Source organism: Macaca thibetana, chromosome 4, assembly GCF_024542745.1.
Source record: "Macaca thibetana thibetana isolate TM-01 chromosome 4, ASM2454274v1, whole genome shotgun sequence".
In the NCBI taxonomy this organism is placed as follows: Eukaryota; Metazoa; Chordata; class Mammalia; order Primates; family Cercopithecidae; genus Macaca; species Macaca thibetana.
Window position 1 is genome coordinate 77,034,162 of NC_065581.1, and position 18,974 is coordinate 77,053,135.

General features: G+C 40.2%; 1 protein-coding gene across 12 annotated transcripts in view; it reads right to left on the minus strand.

Annotated features, from left to right (window-relative positions):
- Positions 1 to 18,974, minus strand: part of HMGN3 (high mobility group nucleosomal binding domain 3) — a 1,231,743-nt gene that overhangs the window by 613,840 nt on the left and 598,929 nt on the right. Inside the window, exon 1 of one of the 12 annotated variants that reach the window (XM_050789646.1) lies at positions 6,368 to 6,371. The exons of the other annotated variants lie outside the window; for them this stretch is intronic. The gene's annotated coding sequence lies outside the window, so the exon portion shown is untranslated. Of the gene's footprint in view, positions 1 to 6,367; positions 6,372 to 18,974 lie in introns of those variants that run through there. 12 annotated transcript variants of the gene reach the window in all.

Consider the following 18,974-nt stretch of genomic DNA (forward strand, 5'->3'; position numbering starts at 1 on the left):
GGCCACCTGAGCGAACAGTGGCAACCCACTCCCCTCCCCTTCCACGCTATGGAGGCTTTGTTCTTTTGCTCTTCCTAATAAATCTTGCTGCTGCTCACTGGGTCTGCACTACCTTTGAGAGCTGTATTTTAACAGTCACTGTATTGAAACACTCACTGCAAAGGTCTGCGGCTTCACTCCTGAAGTCAGTGAGGCCAGGAACCCACTGGAAGGAAGAAACTCTGGACACATCTGAACATCTGAAGGAGTAAACTCTGGACACACCATCTTTAAGAACTGCAACACTCACCGTGAGGGTCCACGGCTTCATTCCTGAAGTCAGCAAGACCAAGAACCCACTGGAAGGAATAAATTCCAGACACACAGGTACTTGAAAGGAACTATTCTTCATGCTGGGCACCAAATCTTCTAGGTTATCTAACAGCAAAGTTGATAGGAAACAAAAGGGTTAGATGGTAAGTCATCTCTAGAGCCTGAGATGTGACTTGGGTAAGTTTTCTAACAACAAAGTATAAGAAGCCCTTGTGTGGAGTTCATGGATAATGATCTACTTATCTAGAAATGACATATGGGATACTGGATAATAAAACAAAGTATCTTTATTGCAAGAGTGGTGCATTAGTTTCCTATTGCTGCATAATAAAGGATCACACATTTGATGGCCTGAAAACCATACCCATTTGTTATCTCACTGTTTTTGGGGGTCAGGAATCTGGGCATGTCATAACTGGGTTCTCAGGGTCTCACAAGGCTGAAATCAAGGTGGATTGCATTCTCATTTGGAGGATGCAATGGAAATGCTAGGATCTGCTTCTAAGCTCCTGCAGGTTGTTGGCAGAATTCGTGTCTTTATGACTCCAGAATTAATGGCAGCTTGCTGCTTCAAAGCCAGCAACAGAAACAAGAGTCTCTACTGCTTCAGGTGTCAAACTCCAGGGAAGGCCCAGACCCTCTTTAAAAGGCTCGCTGATTTGGCCAGGCCCACTGAGGGTAAATGCTCTTTTGTTTGACTAAAAGTCACTTGATTCGGGATCTTAATTATACCTGAAAAAAGTCCCTCCGACTTTGCCGTAAACATAATTACAGGAGCGGTATTTCCTTTTGTCCTATCTTATGGTTAAAAGCAAGTTATGGTTTCCACCCACATTCATGGCAAGGGGATTAAGAGCATGACTCATTAGGGGTCACCCTATCATGTATCTGTCAGAGGTGGGGAACAGATTCAACCATAATCAGAAGGGTTTTAATACAAAGGGTTTTAATACAAAGGCATTAGCACAAGTACACGACCAAACTCCTGAGTGAAGACCTTAGAAGTAATATTCTTTGGGGCAAGATTCCCCTTGTGTGAACAACATTCCAGACTCTCAATCAAAACACTACAGTCAAAATCAGAACACAGAAATATGGAAGCATTGCTACCTTGGACAAATAAAGCAACGACAAACATGATGTAAAAGGTGAGTCAGAATCAAAATAAAGTCACACCAGGATCCTACAATTCTGCTGCTTATTGGCTTGGTGAATTTGGCACCTATAATCGTCATTGGCAAACACTAATCCTGCTGTAAAAGCTAATTAGGATTAAGGAGCATTATCCTGGAGGCCAAAGGGATGTGTATGAGGTTTTAAAGGCCCTAATAATGTCTTTGAATTTGTTAGACTGATATTTTAGTATTTTCCCAAGCTCTCTTCCTGAAAACTGTTGAAAAAAAAGCTGATAGGATTTTTAAATGAATATCCTACAGATGAGGGGGTATTGAAGGAAATTTCTAGGAATAAATTAGTCTAACTTGGGGGTGATAATTTCCTTCTGTAAAGATGGAGGAGGCCACTCTCTATGCCCATGATGCAGAAACAATACTTGTAGAATTTATTAGAGGAGCTCACTCATCTAGAAGACAAAAGTTACTATTTTGGGGAGAGGGGAACAACTTCAGTGGCTCTTTGTGCTCTGTACACAGTCTGCTCTCAAAAATGTTGATTGAAGATGAGGATGAAGATAGTGAAGATGAGGAAAATGATAATCCTCAGAGAGTTCAAAACACTACCTCTAAATAGCTGTCTTTGCTAATAATGCCTTGTTACTGGCCAGGGCCATGTGATATGAGATACAGGACTGGCCTCCAGCTGAGGAAGGGGAGAGAATAGAGAGGAGAGGGGAGGCTGCCAGGGCAGGGAGCTCTTGGGTGGAAGGCAGAGAGCCTGAGAGACAGATTTCACCTAATGTAAATGTTTCCCAGAATGGTTGCTATTTTTGTTCTAAGTAGTTTGCTTATGCCAAAAGTGCATATTTTCCCAACAATCCTCAGGAAATAAGACACAGAAGTCTGTCTTTAATTTTCATGATATCCTGCAATTTAAATCAGTCTGGATGCATCTGTGTGGTTTTTATTTTTTGGTATTGTTTAGATGTAATTAAGCAAATCAATATACAGGTACTTAACTATATATTAACAGGGCCATTTGCTAACAAACTTATAGGATGGAATTATACCGTAGTAAAGATTTAAAAACTTGTAATAAATTCAATTATTATCAAGTCATTACTCAGAATCTGAATTTATAGATATATTACCATATCTTGACAGGAATTTATATTGATTGGATATTTTGAATATTAATAAAATATAGAACTTAGTATTAATAAGTGGAACTACGGTACAATTTTAAAAAGGAGAAAAACAAAATTGTGATTTTTCTAGTTTTTTAGAATTGAAGGGGTTAATATGTTTCTCTGAGTCTCACATATTTGTATTTGCCTCTATGCCTATCAAAAATTTATAAAAGCTACTCTAAGATTGGTTATCTTATTTTTTGTTTTTCCTCCATTTATTTGTGTTTATTAAAGAAAACGGTAATGGAGCTAAAGGTAGGTGAGTCGCCTATAATAAGGAAGCTACAGTAATTAAATTATTGTAAGGCCACCCCTCGAGCTGTCATTCGAAAGGATGAAAGCTTAATTTTTCCATCAACAAAGTAAATTTCATCCAAGCTGTTGTTTAGAATGCCACATGCATTTAAAAATTACATGTTTAAACTAATCAGGAGCAAATGGAATTTAAACCCCTCATCAAAATAACATGGATAGATTGTAAATTTATGGAGCATTTTCACTATAGAAAATTAAGTCCATTCAAAACATATCCAGGATTCATCAGGCAAACGGGGCAGTACTGATGGAAACTACCCACTGTGTGAGCTTAAGGCAGAAAGGTCTCTAATAAATTAGAGTAAATAGCAGCTGAACTGGCCTCACCATGGCTTGTCTGTTCAACCTAGCAAGGAAAAAAAGTTAGCATTAATTGGTATGCTCTAGGCTCTCTCAAAGGAGCAGGCACTTAGAGCAATTAAGTCAGATGCAGAAAAACAGCTCTGCATTGAAAAGCTGACAGCAGGACTCCTGCACAATATACGTAATGAGTGGCTGAGGACTTTAATGGATGGAGGCTTGGAGACTAATGGACAATTAATGTAAAACAGATGACTTCCCTTGGAGATGACAGTCTTTTGAAAGGCGCTTCACCTGCTGCTCGAACAAATGCGGCTAAAGCGAAATGATAACAGGAACGTGGTCTCATTGAACAAGGCTAGAGCTAGTATTTGTGTCCCTGCTTTCTCCTTGAGTATTTTCAAAAACTAGGTCAGGAATTTAACAATTCCCTGCAGCTGGTGGTGCAAGCCCCCTCCTGCCATCCAGGGTGGCCTGAGATCACTGACTGTGCCTCTTGAGCCTTTTGAGAAGCTGCCCTAGCTCGCCTTGTTTAACAGGCAAAAAGAAGACAGGCCATATTATAGTGTCCCAGCCTCACTTTTAAAAGGACAACAAACCACCCAACATAGAAATTGCAGTAAATACATGTTGGAACATCTCTTAGAAATTAAAGAACATGGTTTCTTCTCAAACTAGGCTATTTTAATTGTGCTTTAATTTTAAGTTAAGATAACTGGAGTCCTTCAAATTTAAGCTTTATAAGCACAGACAGGCTCCCTCCTTATGATAAGTGGTTGTGTACCGAAAGCAAATAATTGTTTGCAAAGAGAAACCCATTTCCTATAGAAACAATGCTGCAATGGCATTTAAGTTTCCACGTGATCTTCCCGAAATCTGTTTAATCCAGATGGAAGCTTAACACAAGTCAGCCTGAGCCCTGGGTCCTGGAACAGGGAGGAGACAGCTGCCCCTGTGGGAGACGGGAAGGAAGAGGGAGAAAAAAGATGTTTCCCTCTCTTTCTTAGTGGGAAACGGGATTGAACTGAGCTATAATTTTGAGTTACAAACTAATCCTTGGCAATTTTCTATCTTCTAACACCCCTTTACTCAACACGCCGGAAATCAGTGCCTTATGTCATTTAAGTCGCTAGGCATTTCACCCCTGCCCCTAAGCCCCCAACTCCTCTCCTCACTACAAATATACATATCTTAGCAATTCCCCACTTGTTCTCCTGTATTTTTTCTTCCATTTTCTCATAACAGTATATCTCATCTAGAAATTGAGGAAAGCATCTTGTATGGGCTAATGAACACATTTGGTTGATGGCCTGAGCAGTCCCAGAAGCCTTTGCATATTAAAGAAAGAATTGCTTCTAAACTCACATGCATGTCCCATTGACAAAATTTCTGTAAGAAAAAAAAAAAATCAAGTCAAAATCTCAGGTATCTAATTCAAAAAAATCCAGAAGTGCAGGAGAAATGTATTAGGATATTTGTTATAGCACTGAAAAGTAGAAACCACGTAAAAGTCAATGAGAAAATACCTTAAGTGTAATATATTCATATGGTGTCAGATTATGCAGGAGTTATGTGGGCACATTAGAAAATTAGCGGATGTCACCCTCTTCTCACAGTCTGCTTAGGTTTCAGCCCCCATGTGCCTGCTCAGCAAGACATGGTTGAGCAGGGTAAGATTTGCACAGCTCAGTTTATAAGCTCTACCCCTCCCTGCAAAGTGAACAGAGTCATGGCAAGGGTAGAACTTGGATTAAGGCAACAAATATTAATATATGTAGTTTGTATGTTTTAATCCAGAAATTCATGTAGCTGGTGTGGCATTTACTAAAAGTTGGGTAAGCAGGAAATATCTATTTTCTTCAAATCAAATTCAATATGACTGCCATCCCCTATGTCACTGAATTGCAAGAAATTCAGTCTTCATTATTTGTTTCCTCTCCTCCTTCCTGGGTTTACATAAAAATTGGAAGGATTATTTGGTGCCCAGAAAATGAGCAAGTCTCTCAGTGGGTCCAGGGTGCTATGAATCTTCACCCCCAGGCTCCAACTGAGGCAGTTGGCTCTCCCAGTTCTGCACCAAGCTGCTTCCCTTCAAGCCCTCTTCTCACCTGAGTGCAGCCTGACTGGGGGCAGTGCCAAGAAAGGGGCTTGGGGAATGTCCCTTCCTCGCATTTCAAAAGCTTCCATGTTCCCTGGACAAACTCATTGACCCATTCCCGCTTGTGCCAGCCCTCTCAGTGAGCTCAGGTTTCAGGCAAGGGAGGTAGGTTTCCAGGTGGCCAAGATGAGCAGTTACCTTAATGCAGTAGTTCTCAGCACGTGGGTTCCGGCCTGCAGCGTTGGTATTAAAAGGATAGTTACAGTTAGAAGGAGAAATAGCTAATGTAGATGACGGTTGATGGGTGCACCAAACCACCCATACATGGCATGTGTGTATACCTATGTAACAAACCTGCACGTTCTGCACATATATCCCAGAACTTAAAGCAAAAAAACAAAAAACAAAACAAAACAAAAAAACAAAAAAAGCCAATTCTTGAACTCCATCCCAGACTTGCTGAATCAGAAACTGGGGGCAGAGCCCAGCATGCTGCATCTTAAGCCTTAAAGGAACCTGGGCTTTTTGCTCTGACCTCATAACAAACCACCCAGAGGGCAAAGGTTCTGGCTACCTCCTTTAAATGGAGAAGGGAAAATAGAGAGGTAAAAGCAAAACAATCCTCATTCTTCCAGATACCTCTACAGCAGCAAAAAAATAAAAAATAAAAAAAAATCCCACATATATACTTTAATGATCTCTCCCCTCTGATAAGGCACTGTGTAAAGCAAAGTTGAGATTTATAAAGGATGAAGAAAACCTGAACTCATTTGATCTACACCCCACCAACAAATCCTCGCCCCTACCTTCAAGGTTTAAGAATTCAGGAGGCTTTATCCTGAAAAAAGAGCATGCTGAGAAATAAAGGTCAAGTATTTAGACTAGGCTGTTCCACATCTCCATGGAAGGAAGAAATGTGTGGACACCCCTGGAATTTCAATTGGTTCTCCTTTTACAAGGATTTTTATACTAATCAAGATGGAACCAGCACATAACTTCCTTATACTAAAGAATTTCATATTAAGAAAATACAATATCCCCCCAATCTATTATATTAGATAAATGCTAATTTTTATCACATCATCTTATTTCAACTTTGTTATAAAGGCTTGATTCATGCAAAAGTGGAGAGTCATCATTTTTGTTCTTAAACCCAATTAAATGTCACTTCCTGATTCATCCTCCTGCTGCTCCAGATACTTCTAACACATTTCAGACCTGAAATTTTTTAAGCTGCTGCTTCTTTTCCAAGTGATTTTAAGAACCTGACATTAAAACATAATTACATGGCGGAAAAATACTTTTGAAGCTGCTCAGTGTGACTTTTTTTAATAGTGAGTTTTCTGACTTGCATGCCTCAGAGGATGATTTTCTGAGCTGTGTATAACTTGACAGCATCTCTGCGGGCCCATTAGTCACCTTACAAAATTGCATGAACTCTTTCTGGATCCCTGGGGTAGCTAAAACTTAGCAATAAATGAATGGATTATGCTTCATACAATCATATTTTTAAACTGTATATATTAACAATCAAGACTGTTGAACAGTTTTTGGCTTTTGAGATTACAGTCACAGTTATTACTCTATGATTCCCTTTTTACAGATTCAAAAGATTTTAAAGACAAATGAAGCCTGAATTGGCCTCCAAGTTTTACTTGAGGAAATCCAGGCTATAGATCAATTCAGACCTTGATCAAGGTCACACAGCGTGGTTTCAGTGCAGCAGGAATTGGACTCTCAGTCCTCCACGCTTTCCTCTCACTGCCAATTGTCAGGTTTCAGCCAATTCTTAATTTTTCACTGGCCAGAAAGCAAGGCCATTACCTTCCATCACATGATTGCCACCTAGTGGCAACAGTGGTCACTGATGCTTATGCAGTGACTGGACTCAAAGGCCAGGAAAGAAATAGAATAAAAATTAAATCATCTTTAAAATGTATCGAGAGTCTACTATTCTGTTAGGTGCTTTATTTATTTTATTTAATACTCTAAACATTATAAACTAGGAATTTTTATCCAAGAAGAAATGAAGCTGAGAGAGATGAAGAAACTTGCCCAAATTCACATGCCTCTATCAGTGGGGCAGGAACTGGATCTTCTTCTCTGGACTTAAGTTCCTGTCCTGTAACTTTGACCTACATATGGTTGGACTCTCCTAGCTCTTAGCAGTCCTTTCTGATCTGTGATATTTCTCAGGCTGCAGTGACTGGCTCAGAGAAAGCCAGTAAGATCCACTGACACTTTTGCTAATACAGTCGAGGAAGAGGCAGGTACTATTTTCCACTCACACAGATAGTGGTAAAAACAGTGTGAGCCTGGAAGCTGTCTAAGCTCTGCAAAGTGGAACTGGGAATCAAGTCACCATGGAGCAAGAAAAGCTGAGATAGAGAAACTGAACCTGGTGACATCCCTTGTGCCCCCAATTCCAGTTGTATTTGAAGCCAGTTGTGCTGCTGGGTGTTTCAGTTATGAGCAAATAAATGCCTTTATAATAATAAATATTAGTGTGATATGAGGTTTCTGTGTTTTGTACTAAAAAGTCCTGATTAATACCAAGGGTTTGCCCTTCTTTGGTTCCTTCTCTTTTCCTCTTTTCAACTGTGAACAAATCAACATTTGCATTGTGCCTATGCTTACAAGGCACAGGTCTGTTTTCCAAAACCTGTTGTCCTATTCTTGGAGTTGTAATACTTAAGTGAAAACATTATTTCAAAATATTTAAATATAATTTTAAAATAAGCATTCTACATAAAAAGACCAAATGCCTTGAAAAATATCTGATTTCTCATCCTAAGTATCATCTCCACTAGAGCAATCAGGAAGTTTACAATCTAAAGCAATTATTGTTTCATTAAGGCAAGAATTGAATAGAGCTTTGGGGCTTGTGAGAGAGTCTAGCCATCTGTCCAGGATTCATGTGTCATTATGGTTGGAGGAGTGTGGTGGGCTTTGTCAAATGAGATATATTCCCTTGAGAATATCATGCATTTATTCAAGGCAAGGTCAAGATGTATGAATATTTTGGGAAAGGTAACCATACAAATCAATATTTTTAAAGAAAATATTTGTTATGTATTTTTGGATAATGGGAAAAACAATTTCTTAAAATTATTTATTGCTTTCTTAATGTTCAGAATAAGAAATTTCTTACATGCAATTTTCTAAACCAGACAACTTGTTGGAAAGTAAATTGTTTACTATTTCAGTGACCAAATAAATAACTTGATGCCAGAAGACAGCACCACGCTTACAATTTGTTTTCCCAATGTTATTGCCTACCCACTTTTAGAGACTTTTCTAGTTGGCTTGAGGATTTGTTTGCTAGTGGCCTGGCTGATAGCCCTCCGAAGCAACGTTCGAATGCCTATCACAAAACTATCTAACAAAGATGTTTCGGCTCAGCAAAGGAAGTTTTTTTATTTTTTGCTTGTTTCTATTTGAGGCTGCTGTGTCAATGAGAGAAAGGCATTTTGCGAGTAATATATAAAACCGTGAACAGACCCGGGCTACTATTTTTACTAATGTGATGGTTAATACTGTGTCAACTTGATGGGATTGAAGGATACAAAGTATTGATCCTGGGTGTGTCTGTGAGGGTGTTGCCAAAAGAGATTAACATTCCAGTCAGTGGGCTGGGAAAGGCAGATCCACTCTTAATCTGGGTGGGCACCATCGAATCAGCTGCCAGCTCAGCTAGAGTATAAGAAGGTAGAAAAATTTGAAAAGAGAGACTGGCCTAGACTCGCAGCCTACATCTTTCTCCTGTGGTGGATGCTTCCTGCCCTTGTACATCGGACACCAAGTTCTTCAGTTTTAGAATTCGGACTGGCTATCCTTGCTCCTCAGCCTGCAGACAGCCTGTTGTGGGACCCTGTGATCATGTGAGTTAACACTTAATAAACTCTCCTTTATATATATCTCTATTCCATTAGTTCTGTCCCTCTAGAGAAACCTGACCAATACAACTGATTTATCACAGTGATATTTTACAACTATTTTAAAGATTATTGACCAAGGCAGCTCTGTCTTGCTGGCTTCTACCCTCCCTACAGTGCTCCAGATTTTCAAGTTGTTCTCTGAGAAGCCTCAGGAGGAACCAGAAGAAAGCGTCAAGTGAAGTTCTGTCTACCATTACAACAACTAATCGCTTCTTCCGCTCTTCCCATAAAACTAGAGCGAGCGGGGGGTGGGGGGAGGGGGGGCCGGCAAGATGGCCGAATAGGAACAGCTCCAGTCTCCAACTCCCAGTGCGAGCGACACAGAAGACCGGTGATTTCTGCATTTTCAACTGAGGTACTGGGTTCATCTCACTGGGGAGTGCCGGACGATCGGTGCTGGTCAGCTGCTGCAGCCCGACCAGCGAGAGCTGAAGCAGGGCGAGGCATTGCCTCACCTGGGAAGCGCAAGGGGGAAGGGAATCCCTTTTCCTAGCCAGGGGAACTGAGACACACAACACCTGGAAAATCGGGTAACTCCCACCCCAATACTGCGCTTTAAGCAAACAGGCACACCAGGAGATCATATCCCACACCTGGCCGGGAGGGTCCCACGCCCACGGAGCCTCCCTCATTGCTAGCACAGCAGTCTGTGATCTACCGGCAAGGCAGCAGCGAGGCTGGGGGAGGGGCGCCCGCCATTGCTGAGGCTTAAGTAGGTAAACAAAGCTGCTGGGAAGCTCGAACTGGGTGGAGCTCACAGCAGCTCAAGGAAACCTGCCTGTCTCTGTAGACTCCACCTCTGGGGACAGGGCACAGTAAACAATAACAAACACAGCAGAAGCCTCTGCAGACGCAAACGACTCTGTCTGACAGCTTTGAAGAGAGCAGTGGATCTCCCAACACGGAGGTTGAGATCTGAGAAGGGACAGACTCCCTGCTCAAGTAGGTCCCTGACCCTTGAGTAGCCTAACTGGGAGACATCCCCCACTAGGGGCAGTCTGACACCCCACACCTCACAGGGTGGAGTACACCCCTGAGAGGAAGCTTCCAAAGCAAGAATCAGACAGGTACACTCGCTGTTCAGAAATATTCTATCTTCTGCAGCCTCTGCTGCTGATACCCAGGCAAACAGGGTCTGGAGTGGACCTCAAGCAATCTCCAACAGACCTACAGCTGAGGGTCCTGACTGTTAGAAGGAAAACTATCAAACAGGAAGGACACCTACACCAAAACCCCATCAGTACATCACCATCATCAAAGACCAGAGGCAGATAAAACCACAAAGATGGGGAAAAAGCAGGGCAGAAAAGCTGGAAATTCAAAAAATAAGAGTGCATCTCCCCCGGCAAAGGAGTGCAGCTCATTGCCAGCAACGGATCAAAGCTGGATGGAGAATGACTTTGACGAGATGAGAGAAGAAGGCTTCAGTCCATCAAATTTCTCAGAGCTAAAGGAGGAATTACATACTCAGCGTAAATAAACTAAAAATCTTGAAAAAAAAGTGGAAGAATTGATGGCTAGAGTAATTAATGCAGAGAAGGTCATAAACGAAATGAAAGAGATGAAAATCATGACACGAGAAATACGTGACAAATGCACAAGCTTCAGTAACCGACTCGATCAACTGGAAGAAAGAGTATCAGCGATTGAGGATCAAATGAATGAAATGAAGCAAGAAGAGAAACCAAAAGAAAAAAGAAGAAAAAGAAATGAACAAAGCCTGCAAGAAGTATGGGATTATGTAAAAAGACCAAATCTACGTCTGATTGGGGTGCCTGAAAGTGAGGGGGAAAATGGAACCAAGTTGGAAAACACTCTTCAGGATATCATCCAGGAGAACTTCCCCAACCTAGTAGGGCAGGCCAACATTCAAATCCAGGAAATACAGAGAACGCCACAAAGATACTCCTCGAGAAGAGCAACTCCAAGACACATAATTGCCAGATTCACCAAAGTTGAAATGAAGGAAAAAATCTTAAGGGCAGCCAGAGAGAAAGGTTGGGTTACCCACAAAGGGAAGCCCATCAGACTAACAGCAGATCTCTCGGCAGAAACTCTACAAGCCAGAAGAGAGTGGGGGCCAATATTCAACATTCTTAAAGAAAAGAATTTTAAACCCAGAATTTCATATCCAGCCAAACTAAGTTTCATAAGTGAAGGAGAAATAAAATCCTTTACAGATAAGCAAATGCTTAGAGATTTTGTCACCACTAGGCCTGCCTTACAAGAGACCCTGAAGGAAGCACTAAACATGGAAAGGAACAACTGGTACCAGCCATTGCAAAAACATGCCAAAATGTAAAGACCATCGAGGCTAGGAAGAAACTGCATCAACTAACGAGCAAAATAACCAGTTAATATCATAATGGCAGGATCAAGTTCACACATAACAATATTAACCTTAAATGTAAATGGACTAAATGCTCCAATTAAAAGACACAGACTGGCAAACTGGATAAAGAGTCAAGACCCATCAGTCTGCTGTATTCAGGAGACCCATCTCACACACAGAGACATACATAGGCTCAAAATAAAGGGATGGAGGAAGATTTACCAAGCAAATGGAGAACAAAAAAAAGCGGGGGTTGCAATACTAGTCTCTGATAAAACAGACTTTAAACCATCAAAGATCAAAAGAGACAAAGAAGGCCATTACATAATAGTAAAGGGATCAATTCAACAGGAAGAGCTAACTATCCTAAATATATATGCACCCAATACAGGAGCAGCCAGATTCATAAAGCAAGTCCTTAGAGACTTACAAAGAGACTTAGACTCCCATACAATAATAATGGGAGACTTCAACACTCCACTGTCAACATTAGACAGATCAACGAGACAGAAAGTTAACAAGGATATCCAGGAATTGAACTCATCTCTGCAGCAAGCAGACCTAATAGACATCTATAGAACTCTCCACCCCAAATCAACAGAATATACATTCTTCTCAGCACCACATCGTACTTACTCCAAAATCGACCACGTAATTGGAAGTAAATCACTCCTCAGCAAATGTACAAGAACAGAAATTATAACAAACTGTCTCTCAGACCACAGTGCAATCAAACTAGAACTCAGGACTAAGAAACTCAATCAAAACCGCTCAACTACATGGAAACTGAACAACCTGCTCCTGAATGACTACTGGGTACATAACGAAATGAAGGCAGAAATAAAGATGTTCTTTGAAACCAATGAGAACAAAGACACAACATACCAGAATCTCTGGGACACATTTAAAGCAGTGTGTAGAGGGAAATTTATAGCACTAAATGCCCACAAGAGAAAGCAGGAAAGATCTAAAATTGACACTCTAACATCGCAATTAAAAGAACTAGAGAAGCAAGAGCAAACACATTCAAAAGCTAGCAGAAGGCAAGAAATAACTAAGATCAGAGCAGAACTGAAGGAGATAGAGACACAAAAAACCCTCCAAAAAATCAATGAATCCAGGAGTTGGTTTTTTGAAAAGATCAACAAAATTGACAGACCGCTAGCAAGACTAATAAAGAAGAAAAGAGAGAAGAATCAAATTGACGCAATTAAAACTGATAAAGGGGATATCACCACCGACCCCACAGAAATACAAACTACCATCAGAGAATACTATAAACACCTCTACGCAAATAAACTGGAAAATCTAGAAGAAATGGATAATTTCCTGGACACTTACACTCTTCCAAGACTAAACCAGGAAGAAATTGAATCCCTGAATAGACCAATAGCAGGCTCTGAAATTGAGGCAATAATTAATAGCCTACCAACCAAAAAAAGTCCAGGACCAGATGGATTCACAGCTGAATTCTACCAGAGGTACAAGGAGGAGTTGGTACCATTCCATCTGAAACTATTCCAATCAATAGAAAAAGAGGGAATCCTCCCTAACTCATTTTATGAGGCCAACATCATCCTGATACCAAAGCCTGGCAGAGACACAACTAAAAAAGAGAATTTTAGACCAATATCCCTGATGAACATTGATGCAAAAATCCTCAATAAAATACTGGCAAACCGGATTCAGCAACACATCAAAAAGCTTATCCACCATGATCAAGTGGGCTTCATCCCTGGGATGCAAGGCTGGTTCAACATTCGCAAATCAATAAACATAATCCAGCATATAAACAGAACCAAAGACAAGAACCACATGATTATCTCAATAGATGCAGAAAAGGCTTTTGACAAAATTCAACAGCCCTTCATGCTAAAAACGCTAAATAAATTCGGTATTGATGGAATGTACCTCAAAATAATAAGAGCTATTTATGACAAACCCACAGCCAATATCATACTGAATGGGCAAAAACTGGAAAAATTCCCTTTGAAAACTGGCACAAGACAGGGATGCCCTCTCTCACCACTCCTATTCAACATAGTGTTGGAAGTTCTGGCTAGGGCAATTAGGCAAGAGAAAGAAATCAAGGGTATTCAGTTAGGAAAAGAAGAAGTCAAACTGTCCCTGTTTGCAGATGACATGATTGTATATTTAGAAAACCCCATTGTCTCAGCCCAAAATCTCCTTAAGCTGATAAGCAACTTCAGCAAAGTCTCAGGATACAAAATTAATGTGCAAAAATCACAAGCATTCTTATACACCAGTAACAGACAAACAGAGAGCCAAATCAGGAATGAACTTCCATTCACAATTGCTTCAAAGAGAATAAAATACCTAGGAATCCAACTTACAAGGGATGTAAAGGACCTCTTCAAGGAGAACTACAAACCACTGCTCAGTGAAATAAAAGAGGACACAAACAAATGGAAGAACATACCATGCTCATGGATAGGAAGAATCAATATCGTGAAAATGGCCATACTGCCCAAGGTAATTTATAGATTCAATGCCATCCCCATCAAGCTACCAATGAGTTTCTTCACAGAATTGGAAAAAACTGCTTTAAAGTTCATATGGAAACAAAAAAGAGCCCACATCTCCAAGACAATCCTAAGTCAAAAGAACAAAGCTGGAGGCATCACGCTACCTGACTTCAAACCATACTACAAGGCTACAGTAACCAAAACAGCATGGTACTGGTACCAAAACAGAGATATAGACCAATGGAACAGAACAGAGTCCTCAGAAATAATACCACACATCTACAGCCATCTGATCTTTGACAAACCTGAGAGAAACAAGAAATGGGGAAAGGATTCCCTATTTAATAAATGGTGCTGGGAAAATTGGCTAGCCATAAGTAGAAAGCTGAAACTGGATCCTTTCCTTACTCCTTATACGAAAATTAATTCAAGATGGATTAGAGACTTAAATGTTAGACCTAATACCATAAAAATCCTAGAGGAAAACCTAGGTAGTACCATTCAGGACATAGGCATGGGCAAAGACTTCATGTCTAAAACACCAAAAGCAACAGCAGCAAAAGCCAAAATTGACAAATGGGATCTAATTAAACTAAAGAGCTTCTGCACAGCAAAAGAAACTACCATCAGAGTGAACAGGCAACCTACAGAATGGGAGAAAATGTTTGCAATCTACTCATCTGACAAAGGGCTAATATCCAGAACCTACAAAGAACTCAAACAAATTTACAAGAAAAAAACAAACAACCCCATCAAAAAGTGGGCAAAGGATATGAACAGACATTTCTCAAAAGAAGACATTCATACAGCCAACAGACACATGAAAAAATGCTCATCATCACTGGCCATCAGAGAAATGCAAATCAAAACCACAATGAGATACCATCTCACACCAGTTAGAATGGTGATCATTAAAAAGTCAGGAAACAACAGGTGCTGGAGAGGATGTGGAGAAATAGGAACGCTTTTACACTGTTGGTGGGATTGTAAACTAGTTCAACCATTATGGAAAACAGTATGGCGATTCCTCAAGGATCTAGAACTAGATGTACCATATGACCCAGCCATCCCATTACTGGGTATATACCCAAAGGATTATAAATTATGCTGCTATAAAGACACATGCACACGTATGTTTATTGCAGCACTATTCACAATAGCAAAGACTTGGAATCAACCCAAATGTCCATCAGTGACAGATTGGATTAAGAAAATGTGGCACATATACACCATGGAATACTATGCAGCCATCAAAAAGGATGAGTTTGTGTCCTTTGTAGGGACATGGATGCAGCTGGAAACCATCATTCTTAGCAAACTATCACAAGAACAGAAAACCAAACACCGCATGTTCTCACTCATAGGTGGGAACTGAACAATGAGATCACTTGGACTCAGGAAGGGGAACATCACACACCGGGGCCTATCATGGGGAGGGGGGAGGGGGGAGGGATTGCATTGGGAGTTATACCTGATGTAAATGACGAGTTGATGGGTGCAGCACACCAACATGGCACAAGTATACATATGTAACAAACCTGCACGTTATGCACATGTACCCTACAACTTAAAGTATAATAATAATAAATAAATTAAAAAAAAAAAAACTAGAGCGAGCTCTTTTTCTGTGTATTAGACTCCTTAAAAGATTTTCTTTCACTAATTCAACAGTTGTCTGCTTAAAAGTGACTACCTTCTCAGACTTATGCTAAGACATTGTGATATTCTACTGAACAAAAAGCATGCACACTACATTTATGTTGTAGTGGAGGAAATAGTCAATATACAAATAAACAAGAATAAACAAGATCATAATGATGGAAGTGAGTTGATAAAGAGGATAAAGTGATAGTGTGATAAACAGTGCTGAAGGGGGCATGCAACATTAGAAAAGGTGATGAGAAAATGCCTTGCTGAGAAAGCAATGTTTAAATACTTTATTTGATCCATTAGAAGAATTTAACCAAAGTGGAGACCATGGCTTATGCTTATAATTCCAGCAGTTTGGGAGGCCAAGCCAGGAGGTTTGCTGGAGGCCAGGAGTTCAAGGCCAGCCTGGGCAACATAGGGAGACCCTGTCTCTATAAAAAAAAAAAAAAAAAAAAAAGAAAAAAAAGGAGTGCATGGTAGCACATGCCTGTGCTCTCAACTATTCAAAAAGCTGAAGTGGAAGGATCCCTTGAGCCCAGGATTTAAAGGCTGTAGTGAGCTGTAATTGCAGCACTGCACTCCAGCCAGGGTGACAGAGTGAGACACCCGTCTCTTTAAAAAAGGGTGAGAGTGAAAAAGGAGTAATATGACCCAAAATTTTAAAAATCATTTTTGTGTACCTGGTAGAAGAAGGCAAAAGGGAGTGAAAGCAGAATAGCCAGTAGGAGGCAATTGAGATCATCCTGGCAAGAAATCATGGTGGTTGGGATTAAGATACTAGCAGTGGGGATAGAGAGAAATGAATACTTCTGGGTGCATTTCAGAGGAAGACAGAACTTACTGAGGATTTGGAAACAATGCATGAAGTAAATAAAGGAAACAAGGGTAACTAGTTTTTCTGGTTTTGACTAGTTGGATGAATGGTGATGCCTCTTACTGGGATAAGAAACACATGGGAAAGAAACAAGAGTGAGTGGAGATTGTAGAAAAAAGTTTTATTTGGATAGTTCTGGTTTTAAATACTTTATTTAAGCCAAGCTGCACAGTAAGCAGTTTTATATGGAGATGAGAACTCAGAAAGAGATCAGTCCGTTTAGATCTAGTTGAGAGTCCTAGATCCAAATCATTGGGGAGAAAGAGATCATGAAGACATGGACCTGAGGTTGTGTTCCAGGCATTCAAGCAATTAAAGTTCGAGCAGAGAAAGGGGAAGTAAGATCACACAAAAATCTGAGAAAATTGATGTGTTCTGCTGAAAACAACTCCCACATCCCAAAACAGAAAAGAAATCTGCAACAATTACCATGGATATTACCAGCACTAAGCCTCAGGAGTACTCCAAAAATCTCTGGGCAGAAGCAGGAAATCTTGGCCAATGATTCAAGAAGGATACCAGGAGACTTCAGTGAATTCTGCTGCTTTTAAGTCTTCAAAGATTATAATAGCTAATTTAGGAAGAACAATCCCATCCCTTAAATGCTATACTCCAGAAAAAAATCATGCCACGATCTTGGGTGCCACAGCTATGGCCCATAGCTTGTTTACATTCACATGGTCATCATTCTCAATGGATGCCTCCACACTAGGGTGGCTAGATCAGAAAGGCTGTCACCGAGCAATGGCCTCACTGGCCGACACATAGAAGCCAATACTATGGCACTGAATTTTGGGAAAAGAAAAAAAAAAAGCTTTATTGCAAGTTGACTGGCAAGGAGACAGGAGCCAAAAACTCAAATCTTTCTCCTGCTCTAGAGGTGGGGTAAGCTTTTATGGCATCTCTAACTAGTCCCAGATGATTCCAGTATAGCTAATCTGCCATGCTGGTGGTGTTAACAACTAGAAGGTTAAAGCTGTCTCATTCCACATGCCAGGGCTACATGACTTTTAGTCTTGGCTCTGTGCCATCTGTAACAACTTAAGCAGTGGTTGATAGGTTTAAACTGGTCCTGCAGTTACAAGGCCAGACTCAACTGCTCTATTCAAAATTGACTTTTCTTCCATGTCCAACGAGGAGTTCCCTATTGAGCACAGATTACCAGTTCAGAAAACCCTATGGTGAATTCTTCAGGAGCCCCTCTCAAATTTCCCTCCAGATAAGCTCAATTGGAATCATTAGCCATCCATAAGATAAAGTTGAATAATGTTCCACCACAATAAGGAAAGAATAAGGACTTCTCCATCCTTTTATACCCAGAAAATTCTTTGTGCCAAAGAAATTTGCAAATATGCACAAATTTTCTAATTACTAGATCTGCATCCTAAGAAGTACTAGAAAGGGCAGATTTCAGGGGTAAAACTGCAAAGGAGTTTACCGAACCCTTTCCATATGTCATTGGGAACCTTCTTTCCTAATACAATCAATCCTCATTGTTCCCAGATTTCAGATTTGTGAATTTTCTACTTGATAACATTTATTTGTAACCCCAAAGTCAGTACTCCTGGAGCTTTCTCAGTCATTCACGGATATGCCCAGAGCAGCAAACACGTGAGTCACAAGTTTCAGCTGAGAACAAACAAGGCAGTACTGTGCCTTCTTGTTTCAGTTCTTATACTGAAAATAAGCGTCCTTTTTGCATTCTATTTAGTGCCACATTTTTTTGTTTTTGTGCCTTTTCTTGGTGATTTTGCTGTTTACAATGCCCCTCAAACAGAGTGATCAAGTTCTGTCTAGCATTGCTAAGCACAAGAAGACTATGATGTAGCTTATGGAGAAAGAAATGTTGGATAAACTTCAGGCATGAGTCATAGTGCTGTTGGTTTTGAGTTCAATGTTACTGAATCAATATATATTAAATAAGTTGTCTTTAAACAGAAACACACATAAAAGAACGGTATGTGTTGATCATTTTGCAAAAATGTTTTGACCAGACTCTCAGGGATCTAATCCTGTATTTCTCCTAGAAGCAATGGTTCAGTATTTGGTAATTCAGTGTTTGTGGTGACTTTAGAAAACATAGTTACTGGAAATAACAAGAATTAATTGTGTTTATATTATCAAAGGGACACCACTCCATTGAATTTCCCAAAGGAAGATACCTGTATCAAAGTGACAGAGGTCTCCATCCTAAAGAAGGCAGAAGTGTACCTGACAACCTTTAAATGGCAGATTCTCTTCATTATGAAAAGACAAAAACAAAACATCAACAAACAGAAAAATCAGCAAAACAAACATTTAAAGTATTGCTTAACTAGTCTCACGTCTATCCTCCTAAGGAAATATACGTGTGTGTGTGTGTGC